General features: G+C 42.6%; 1 protein-coding gene across 6 annotated transcripts in view; it reads right to left on the reverse strand.

The window, feature by feature from the left end:
• LOC111866279 overlaps window positions 1–12465 on the reverse strand; it is a 658988-nt gene that overhangs the window by 115760 nt on the left and 530763 nt on the right. The window contains exon 1 of one of the 6 annotated variants that reach the window (XM_023855076.2): window positions 4795–4975. The exons of 3 other annotated variants lie outside the window; for them this stretch is intronic. The gene's annotated coding sequence lies outside the window, so the exon portion shown is untranslated. Of the gene's footprint in view, window positions 1–4328; window positions 4387–4794; window positions 4976–12465 lie in introns of those variants that run through there. 2 more of the 6 variants (XM_033752187.1, XM_023855077.1) reach the window with 2 other exon arrangements.

Genomic DNA, 12465 nt, shown 5'->3' on the forward strand with positions numbered 1-12465 from the left:
AGCCAATCAATCCGGTCCACACCACCCCATCATATTTCTCTAAGATCCATCTTGATATTACTGTTCCACGCGCATCTAGGTCTTCCTAGTGGTCTATTTCCTTCTGAATTTCCCATCAATGTCCTATATGCAATCATCGTCTCCCCGTGCGCTCTACATACCCTGTCCATCCCATCCTGCTTGACTTGATCATTCTACAGAGTTACTGGTTTTTTTGGGCTTTTTCCATCGTCAGGAAATCTAGGTAATAGAGAACACGACGTTTCGGAGACTGGATCTGTTTCCGTCTTAAGGTGAGAAAGGAAGACACCTACTCACTTGGGCCCCTTAGAAAGGGCTCATCTGAATCACTGGACAACTCCTGCCAGATTTACCCAGCTTTTTCAACATATAGAACTAGGCTGGTTCAGTGGGAGATAACAAGAAACCATTTTAATAATATCCACCCACCTATGCCTTGGTCTTCCCAGTGGTTTCTTTGCATCTAGCTTTCCCAGCAATATCCTATATGCATTCATCGTCTTCCCCATTCGTGCTACACGCCCTGTCCACCTCATCCTCCTAGGTCGTTTATCCAGAGTGTCCGTCCAGGTACGAGGCTTACTTTTTACGGCGAGGAGTTGTTAGCACCACGCCCAACCCCGAAGCTGGAGGACCACCCCTTGTCGGATGTCCGCGACTGCTTATGCAATATATTCGCAGCTACCCTCCATACCTGGAGGGCATCTCCTCCATCCGCAACCTGAGGACGCGCCATGCCGTGGTGATAGGGACCACCTAACATTTAACTGAATACAACTGAAAATAAATTAATATGACTGATGCTCATTTACTATAAGCGTAAAAATAAGCACTTTCTTCTTTATTTACGTTACTAAATTACTCGGGCATGCAAACAGACAAATCCGTTTGCTAAATTATACGCTGTTAACGATAATGTGATTTATGTTAAACAAGCAATGCTCCCTTCTCCAATATTAGATGAAATATGGGGTTTCGATAACAACGTATTTGAAACGCATTACCGCGTATGTGTCTGTTGCACGCATGTGGATTGCAAAACACCTGCAGCGCACTGCCGCAACACGTGTTTAATTGGATTACAGCACGCGCATTCCGCAGCCCAGTATAGGTTTGTGCGGTTATATTAGCCGAAGCTGATATCCAGCCCTTGGGGAACAAGCCTGACATTTGCAGATGCTTTCATTACAACAAAATGTGAGAAAAAATACACGCCATATCATACATTTCGAAAACAGCATCAAAAACCGTAAATGCAAACGGAAAAGAAAACAATGTTCTATCCATTACGAATGAAGATAGACCAGAAACTTGGCAGTTATGGGTTTACGAACAGTGGAAGGCCCACATACCACTGACCCTGATATTCACTTATTCACTCCTCATGGAGCTGAGCCCTTCTTGAGAAACTGCCAATTGTGCAGCCATTCAAGAACTTCCCAGCATTTTATGGAACCCGAAGGTTCACGACCGTATTCACAAGAACCCTCCACTGGTCCCTATCCTGAGCCAGATCAATCCAATCCATACCATACCATCTTATCTCTCTAAGATCCATTTTAATATTGTCCTACGTCTTGATCTTCTCAGTGGTTTCTTGTTTCTTTCTGGCTTTCCCACCAATATCCTACACGTATTCCTCTTCTCCACCATTCGTACTACATGCTCTGTCCATCTCACCCTCCTTGAGATATTCATTTATTACATATACAAAATAAATCATGTAAAGCTAGTCATTGTATAGGCAACACGTCGCACAGAACTTAAGCTGGAAACTTCTGCCAACATCACACAGTGATGCTGCAGTCATTATCATAGCTCGGAAATCTAACGGCCTCAGAAAATGCTAACATTTTGGAGAAAGAAATACCAGACAAAATGACAAGTCTCAAGCGTTGTATGGGGTAAAATTTTCCGTTACGAAATCCGAATGTCGCAGACCGATCTTCCATGCTCGCCCATGATAGAATTTTCAATAATAGATAGAGGCACACTATATCTGTGGCCAGATGTTATTCTGGGACATCTGCGATCGAGGGGACAGAACTTCTTTGTATTCTGGAGTTCCAGGCTCTCACACCAGCTATCCTGACTCAGGGTTATTGTGATTTTCCTCAGTCTTTCCAGGAACCCTTTGGGGTAGTAGGCATGCCTCAAACTGGGTCCAGATTACGTAGGATTTGAGGTTCTCGCAGAGGTGGTTATGAATAGTTCCATTTTCTGGGATAAAACTCCGTGTAGTCTGTTGATATTCAACCGATGTTTCGGAGGAACATGTCGTCTCCATCATCTTCAGGGTCGAAGAATATGCCAAGCAAGAAACTAGCTAGGCTTTCTCTTCGACCCTGAAGATGGAGTCATTATGTTCGTCCGAAACGCAGATTGACTTTTAATAGACTATATGGCATTAAATACAGAACTCTTCTAAGGTCAAGACCGTTTGCGCTTACATTCATTCCAGTTAATTATTCATTATTCATCGTACCATAAAAGGTTACATGATCTGAGCTACCGACAATGTTGTTAAATAAAACATAAATAAACTAAATATGTCATTCGTTTTAAAGTTATATAATTTTTAGGGCACGCATTTTCATAACAAATCATGTGTATAGCTTATTTCATTTTGCGAATACATTAGACAGCAACGTTGTAACCTAAGAGGAAAGGAAGCCCAAGAACTTTCTCCATAAACAAATCATTCCTTTCCAATTCGATTACCTGAGGAGTGCTGCCGTAGCCGGCACATAAACCTACCACTTCGAGTACAGATTCCACTTTCGACCCGTGCACGTAGAGTTGCATAACCTGCGCCTGCGCCTATTATCGTGTTTCCCTCTCTACTACTCTCAACTCTTCACTTAGTTTACTATCTGTCGAACTCCATGGAGCGGAATCATTTTAGGAAGCTAATAGTCGCTCAGTCAGTCAGAAATCTCCCCCCCCCCTTATTTTACTGAACCGGAAAGTTCATTACCGGAGCCCGTCACCAGAGCCTCTACTGAACCGGATTATTTCAGTCCACGTCCCCACACCGTTCCAGTATTATCCTGCTATTCAGACTTATGTACCCAGGCCAAAACCTTGTATGCACTTTTTATTCCTTCCATACGGGCGTGTGAGCGAAGGTAGGCACAGGCTCCCCGCATTATTAACCCTGGCTCTACTTGGAGGTGAGTGGTAAGCTCCGACCGTCTTACTCAAAGGAAAAGAGCTCCTGGTACTCAGTGGATTCAAGATTCGGTTGGGCCAGAGCTAGTTGCGACGCAGTGTCGAAGAGAAACGACTATGAGCCAGCAGGGAATAAAACGCCGGACACGCAACCCATAGCACTCGCTAACTCAGCTATCTCGGCCCTTAATATCACTAATTTAGATTTATTTTCAAAAATAACCCAGCGTTGACAAATCAGTAGTCTATAGTAATGAGTGCAAAGTTTTTCACGAACAAAAACAACGGCAGATCACAATATGTAAACAAAAGACAATGAGTAGAAAGTTTCAAGTTACGTCACACTGGGGTTGAAAGATGAAATTGGCCCTATCTCTGCAAGCATGAGTGACATATATCCAACTGACGTCATTGCTCAAGTGAACTGAGACCTGCTTCTGTTCTCATGTGTAGAAAAATACAGCATCAAGGCCATGCAACATTATACAATGCGACTAAGATAAATTTGAGGGCAACAGTACAATACAAACTGGGCTACTCTTTCATTATTTGTGTATGTTATAACCTACATAACATGAAGATATTGCGGAATGGTTTTATACCTTAAGCAGTCATTTTTATCAGAAGCCACATCATATATAGAGAAAAGGTAAAGTTGTCCCTGTGGTTAAAAAACTAATCACCACTTCATGAAGGCGTATGGGAGAGTGGATGTAGAGATCCACATTTTCTTGACATCGGCACTAGCTGGAGCTGATCTTATAGATTTTAGGTTAAATGAATTTACGACAGAATTTATATCCTTTTCCTGTCCAAGTTTTCGATTAGAACTAAACTTCTGTACGTTTTTGTCGAGTATCCTCACAGACAAGCCTCTTTATGCGTGACGTCGTCCTTCCACAAAATGTAAATTCCATTATCAGATCGCTGTAGGACAAAAATAGAACGAAAGGGGTTTTAAGAATTATAATATGACGTATAAATTTAACTTGGAATATCACTGTCCAGACGACTGACTGCCTACACTGTATTTACCACCGTGCTTTTGAGTAAATTTTGTAAAATATATTTAGAACCTTCTCACTGAATCAGCGACTTTTACACACAGAAACTAACTCCATTACACAAGGCCTTACTTAGACATCTGAGAAAACGATGAAATCGAAGGTTCGCCGCCATGTTAATAAACGTTCACCACTGGACCCCTTTCTAAGCAAGATGAATGTTATTCACACAATCACACACAACTTCTCTAATATCCATTTTAATATTATACTTCAATCCAAGCTTATTCTCCAAAGTGGGGTACCTTCCTTTTAGGCTTTCAGACTGAAGTTTCGCATGTATATTTTACTTTCCCTTAAGGGAAGAGTAGGTCCTATTAAATTTTAATTTCCTCATTACGTAATTTTTTCCAATGTCCTGTAACTTTCTTTTTCTTGGGTTCAAACATCTCTTTCAACGTTGTATTTGGGAAGGAGAAAGATCGGCACGCACTGCTTTCCGAAACCGAGTTCGGGATTTTCCACAGAAATTATGTAAAAATTACGAAATTATGCCACAGAAACCTACAATACTGGCTAATAAGATGTTCGCACTTACATAACCGTCACTATATTATAACCAAATTCCACAGATAATATTTGTACGTAGCAAGTAAGAATGTTGACAGAGTACGTATATAAAAATCACAAAGACACAGCAGTCCACGTAGTCACACGTGCGTCACGACGCTGTAATGAGTCACTAGCGCCCTCCCCGCCACATTCGCTCACTACCACTGGACACGTACCATAGCCCACCCCAGTGGCTACTGGCTCAAACAAAAGAGCTGCCAACAGGGGGACAAGACGCGCGTGCGTGTAGCACTCCACAGAGGGACCATCTGTTCCAAACGGCAGGGGAAGATACGCTATCCACCATGCTACTCCTGTACTCTGAAATGTACCAGACTCCTGGGTAGATCACTCAGTGATCCTACATTGTAGCCCTGGCGAATCTCTGTCAGGGGCGTATGTAACCTTTTTATGTGACAGTAGACACGAGTTATAAATTCAATCCCAAACACGTGCAATTAATTTTAGTAGGGGATTCCCCTAAAAGTAACCCCTTGAGGGTACAATAAAACAAAGGCTGTATTTTGAGTACTGGTTAAAAAGAACGGTTGCATGTGCTTCACTGCGGTAGGAAAAGTGTTTTGCTTTCTTCCTGGAATACCAGTCCGTAGCCAAAATCAACACAAGTCAATAAACTGAAGGCGAACAAAGTACTTCCACATTTACGTGAATATGACATCATTTGCAGGATAGCTTTATGTTGCGAGTAGAAATGAAGGGCTGCAAGAACATTCCAAACTAGACACCGCACTTCTATAAAAGGTCAGGATCTTTATCTGAAGAAAAGGAAACGTCTTTTAAACCGGAAATTAACTTGTAAGATTTGAGGCTTTCACGGCGGTGACTATGAAGAAAGCAGTCTGCTTTTACCGTTCTCACGGTCTTGTCGCTTGCAGATTTCTTATACTTTTTCTTCTACCCTGAAGATGGAGGCGATACGTTCCTCCGAAACGTCGGTTAACACCACATATACACGGTGCCAAATCCCAGAAGACTGCTTTCTTCGGAAATTAACTTAACTAACTCCATGGAGCAGAGTTCATCTTCAGAAGCTGCCAGTCGCTCAGCTACTCAACAAGTTCGTAATACTTTATGTAACCCGAACGCCCACTATCGTGTTCACAAGAGCCTGCCACTGGGCCCTCTCCTGAGCTACGTGGAGCCCAGATGTTTACATCAACAATAGTACAAAGCCAGAATAGTCCATTTTACATTCTAACAATGTATGTATTTGTAAGATTTGAGATTTTCACAGCGGTGACTATGAAGAATGTTGCCTTTCTGGGATGTGGCGCCGCTTGAGCTGGTTCCTCGCTCGCGGACTTTTCTTCCTTGAAGATGGAGGTCATACGTTCCTCCGAAACGTCGGTTCACACAGGATCTAGACAGCGCCACATCCCAGAAGACGGAATTCTTCAATGCATGCATCTCCTCAACATACACTTTGATGGTATTATCGTCGAACCCGGGCTTCAGAATGATTTCATTCTACGAGCATTATCCGCTAAAACTGTACCCACGATTTAATTTAAATACTTCAGTTTTTTGTTTAATAATTATAAAGCATATTGTGTTATTTTTGTCTTATTAAATCATATACATGTAATCAGACATACAAATTGTGAAATACGAGTACCTGTATGTGTCAAAATTAAGAAAAATAATATTGCTGAAGGCATATAGATACACATCAGGCGGATATACCTGTTGAAGATAGGGGACAGAGTATACTGTCACGCGTCCGGTGTTCCGTGACAAATAATTAATGGGTTGCGGCTTTGACGAAGCTGCTTTATTGGACAACTCGTTTACAATTACAATTACAATCATTACAATCACTCTGACATAACTTCTTCCAGGCGATGCGACCTGACTAGCCCATCGATCACTGATCTTATCTGTCGCAATATACCTCTTAAAGTAGATCTTCGCTTACTGCCGAGAGAAAACCTTGTCCGAGGGTTCTCTCTGCCTTAGACGCAGCGTTGGCTAGCGTATCTGTTGCTGCGGAAACTCAACAATGCTGTCTCCGTTGCCTAGGCAATTTCCTAGGTAGCGGTCTGCCTATGTACTCGTTGCCATTGAATTATGCGTTTTTACTGTAGTCGTTGCGTAGCAATGGACGTCATATAATCCGGCTTTCAGGCGTCACGCCGCAATATGATGGCATTATGCAACTGCAGGTTGTACTGTAAAATGGGAAGAAGATTAAGGGGACGTTTGAAACAAATTTTGAGGTCCATACTGAATATTCGCTTGGTTCCTTTGAAAACATAAAGCGTTCTCAATCCTTAATGCTGATTCCCTTCAAATCCCTGTAAAACATCTATATCTACAGGATCTCTGGAAAGCGTGAATGTAATTACAAATGTATTATTACTTTTACTATGTAAGGTATTTCTTGATCCACTTCACAAGGCCTTTCAATTTTTCTTGTACATCGCCGAATGATTGGACGAGTAACTAATTGGAAAGAACGTGGAAATAAGCGACTCTGCCGGCCTCTGCTTGTATGAAGTGAGGTAAATCACGAGAAATAACAGTAAGCATAGCAAGTGTCCTAACCGAGATTAGAACACTGGACCTCTCTTCATCAAACCGTGACCAAAGCTTGTAATTAGGTTCCATATTTGTCTCTAATGATAAAGCGACAAAAACAGGCAATGAACGGTTCATTTGCGGCACTCCTCATGTATCTAATTTTGTGTATGTCCAGTCAAACCGATTCCGCATGGCTGTTTAACAGGGTGGTTATAAATCCAGTATCCTTCCTCCCCAAAATACATGGTAACTGGGTTTGGGTTCCCCCTTTATGACTTCGAACAGATTTGAATCCACTCCAAAACAAGTGCAATTAATCTTGCTCTGGGGGTCCTGAAAAGCAATCAGTCGTTGGCTGGATGCTGTTTTCCTGTACATAAATAGCCAGTGTGGCCATTTTATGTCAAATGAGGCATACAATTAATTGAAAGAAAACATTCACATGTGTCGAAAATTCACGAAATGGAAAATGTCGCAAGATCAGTAAGGACAGACCTAATAATGGCTTATAATTAAATATGAGCATGCAGCATTCAGTGTCATAGACTGCTGCAAGATTCAAGGAGACAGAAATTTACATTTAACTAAGTTACTAATTAAGGGATGCGCCATAGCTCAAGCGGTTAGTCGCTGGCTTCCCATCGCGGCGGCCCGGGTTCGATCCCGGGTCTGGTCAAGTAGATTTTTGGTGGACAAAGTGGCACTGGGGCAGGTTTTCTCCGAGTACTTCGGTTTCCCCTGCCAATCTTCATTCCACCAATTGCTCCACAATCACCCTCACTTATCTGGGGCTGGTACAATAGGCCAGAAGTGGCCGCAGTACAAGTGACTTAGTCCCACCCGATTAGCAATAAAAAAGTTACTAATTAACCAAATGACTAATTCTTAATTACTTAATCCGTTCCTCTTATACCTTTCGGTGTCGAGGTTGTTTTTTCATTTTGATCATTTTACAGACGGTAGGACTCCTTGGGCGAGTGATCAGCTCGTCACAAGGTCTCTACATAAACACAGGACAACACAAACACATAATAAACACATACACATACCAAAACATCCATGCCTTGTGTGGGATTCGAACCTACGATCCCGGCTTCCGAGCGAGCGAAGACATACATGCCTCAGACCGCTGGGCTACCGTGACCGGCTTGACTGATTCAATGATTCATAATTTTCGTATTAGAGAATACTGCAAACTTCTAGGACTCGACTCCGTGCATTTCGATACACATGTCAGTACCTTAAGTTCCAACACAACTACCCCATTCCACCCACAGTCAAATAAATTTAGTCACTTTCAAAATACTATTTACTGTTAACTATACTTAGTATCATTCTACATTCTCTATTTCAGCACCTAAAGATAAAGTTGTCCTTGGTAAAGGTAAAAGTTAAAGCTATCCCTTTAATAGGCCGCTAAGGCCCATTGGGTTGTGAGACGTCGAGACTCATATTTTCTCTAGACAATCGGCTCACAGGCGGCGGTGAGGTTACCAGCCTTACACGCCGGCTGCACTTTACTCCCTAGGAAGATTCCCGGTACTCATTTCTGTGAGAGGCTGAGTCGACTCCATGGCCATAGTGCGGCTGGAAGAATTAGGTAAATTGAAAAGAAAAAAATCAATCTCATCGGGACAGAAACCCGCGACCTTCTGCCTTGTAGCATAGTGCCTCAACCAACTAAGCGACAGTGTTCCCCCAAAGATATCACTGTGCTTAACTAATTAAGCACTACGCCAATGAAGGCGTATGGGGGAATGGATGTATAGACCCACGTTTTCTTGACCTCGGCTGGAGGTGAATAGTCAGCTTCACGCCCGGCCACTTTACCCCCGGGGAAAGAACCCCTGGTGCCCATTGGGTAGGAGTCTGGGTGGTACCCATAGCCGGGCTGGACGACGTGGAAAATAGAAAATACTTCGCCCTACCGGGACTCGAGCTCCGACGCCTCTGTCGTCCAGCCCGCAACCAGTCGCTATATCGACTTAGCTATCCCGGCTCTTTCTATTTCAACACTACCATTTTAATTTATAATATTCTTTACATAAAACATCTTTGAGAGTGCGTCATACCTCGGTTAGGCCACCCGAGGGAAAGAAGTTCTGTGTGCTAAACGAGATCGCCATCGCGTGTTGAAAACAGAGTCTGGCAACTTTCTAACGATGTCGTAACAATCTACACAACTATCTGACGATGAAGCATCCCAAAATATTTCAGACACATGTCAGTATAGAATTCTCCATGATTGTCAGATCAGTGTTCGGAGGTAAGAATTTTTTTGTAAAAGTACAGAACAAACGCATCGATTAGAGCATACAACCAAAACGGTAACCACTCCGAGCGTTCCAAAAGAGAGACAGAAAGGTAAAGGGCCGGAGTTTTAACCTTCAATGCCCTGATAGCTAATACCCTCGGGAGGGCCTCACCCTGTTCCGCCGTATTCTTTTGTGTTGCCCTGGAAGTGAAGCCGCATGAAGTTAAAAGCCTTCGGATGATGCGCCTCAGTGGTTCCACACACCGCGCTCAAGAATCAATTTGTTCGCATCAGACAAGTACAAGCCTCTCGAACAGCCTCTGTAGGCCCAATTATTTCGTACATCAAATTATTCTGTGCGGCCAAACGTAATTAACATCACAGCCTATACAGATAATTAATAACACATAGAACCTTCTTCCACAGGAATATCTAATGGTTATATGGCTGTTCCTTCCTTGAAAAGATGATGCACAACTCAGGATTTCTTGAGGAGCTGGTACGCTTATGTGTTCAACTGACGATTCATTAAAGAGGTGATAATTATTCATAAGGCTTTACTTTAACAACTGATAGGCCTAAATATTTAAACTGTTTTCCTGAAAGAGATGGTAGTTATTCAACCAAGTCTCGTTAGAATAGTCGATAGTTTGTAAGATTTGAGGTTTTCACGGAGGTGACTATGAAGAATGCCGTCTTCTGGAATGTGGCGCCCTGTAGATCTTGTGTTAACTGATGTTTCGTAGGAACGTATCGCCTCCATTTTCAGGGAAGAAAAATCCGAAAAAGAGGAACCAGTGTTAGCAGGTGACTCTGCAGGAACCTGAAGATAGAGACGATATGTTCCTCCGAAACGTCGGTTGACACAAGATCTACACTGTGCCACATCCCAGAAGACGGCATTTTTCATAGTTAATATTTATTCAATGGAAGTGACTTCAGCAGTTGATGGGTTTACTTATTAAAATTACGTTCCTTGAAGAGTTGATAATTATCCAGCCAGGTCTCCCTTGAAAATTCTGATTGAACCGACAATTTCTGTTCAGCTGATATTCATGGAGGTTTTCCAGAGAAGATGGCAGTTTTTAATCCCGGTCTTTCTTAAAAAGCTGAAGCTTATTCAGCCTCATTTTCCTAGAACAACGGTTATTTATTCCATCAAGTCTCTCTTGAGCACTGACAACTGTTCGAGCTCGTCTTTCTGCAACTTAAATATTTTTGCCTTCATGAAATGCGAAACCCTGAAACTGCTCTTCATTCTGAACCAGTTGAGTCATGTTACAATTCCACGGCATTTTTCGTTTGTGCGAGTTGCCTAAAGGTGTTATCAGTGTCTCGACTATACAGCGCTGGAGGAAAGGAAGACAGATGAATCTGAAAGAATTTGAAAGAGGCGATTGTGGCCTAATCGAGGTACAATTTCAGCTTTCGCCAGAAGGAACTGAGGAACACGAAGAACCTCAGAAGAGCCATCTGAGAGTCCCCGAATACAAGTCTAGGACATTACCGCTATATCAACCAGGTCGGTGTAATAACTTTATATTTGTCTAAATCTTGCTTTTTGGCGATGACATCTTGTAGAAGCACACTGCAGTATAGATGTTTCAGTGATCCTTATTCTCTCTATCTCAAAAATGAACATCTACACGGCGTCATGGCCCAGAAACAGGATCTACATTGAGATTGGAAGTTTTCACGGAAGTGAAAATTTAGATTATGGTCTTTTACGTTATGATGCTGTTGGTCTCGCAGATGGTTAACAATGTTTAGGAAAAAAAAGTTGCCATTTTTAGGATATGTTTCTACCCTGAAGATGGAGGCAGCGGGTTCTTCTGAAACACTAGTAACAACCTATGAGACTGCTCGGTGTCATATTCTAGAAGGCCACAATCCACATTACGCTGTCCAATCGTCAAAGCCAGGGAGACGCGTATTAATTACACATGTAATTAAATCTGTTGTTTTACAATGATGTATCAACTGCCAAATGGGCTATGGAAGAATTAGTATGAGTAATATAAGAAAGTTTGCAAGAGGAAACATCGGTGGTCTGCTTTAAGGTAAAACCAAGCGGCCTCCGTAGTCTAGAGGTAACGTTCCCACCTCATGACTCTTGGTACGCGGGTTCAAACCCGGCGAAGGTCGTGGAATTTTTAAGGACGGAAAAATTCAGGGAACAAGTCCTCCGGGAGGGACTTTAAGCCGTGGGTCCCGTGTCCCGTGCTTTACGGCACGTAAAAGAACCTCATGTCCTAAGGGGACCACTGAGCCAAATTCAGGACATTTCCCGCCCAACAGTAGTCTCTAACGCCTCTAGTAGATGGGGGAAGCATCTAGATACCGCTGAGCCAGTAGAGGCCGAACTCGCTGGCTGAGTCGGGACTGATGGCACGCACCAGTATCGGTAGGGTATAGAGACTGGTAGAATATCACAGGGGGACGTACAATAGACCACTGGTCGCGGTTCATGGGGAAACCCACCCCCTCCAACAATAATAATAATAATAATAATAATAATAATAATAATAAGGTAAAACCATAGCATCCACCCGGACTGACTGAAAAAAGACAACGAAAAGACACGTGCTCTGCCAAGAGATCATAGATAAGGGTTAATGTGGTAATCACACAGCGGGTGTGTAGATATCTAATCGCCACAGTTTTCAATGCATCTTGTCAAACGGTCCATGAGTTTCCTGATTCTATCAGAGAGGAAGTTTTCTAACACAATAAAAACGATACCAAAGTGAAAAACCCGTATTTTTGTTCTCCGAGATCAACATGGGATAGAAGAGGAAGTCCTGCTCGTAACTGATAACCGAAATCAATAACCGCCATTCTTGAGGGCAGAACTTACATGTT

Source organism: Cryptotermes secundus, unplaced genomic scaffold, assembly GCF_002891405.2.
Source record: "Cryptotermes secundus unplaced genomic scaffold, Csec_1.0 scaffold1025, whole genome shotgun sequence".
Taxonomy (NCBI): Eukaryota; Metazoa; Arthropoda; class Insecta; order Blattodea; family Kalotermitidae; genus Cryptotermes; species Cryptotermes secundus.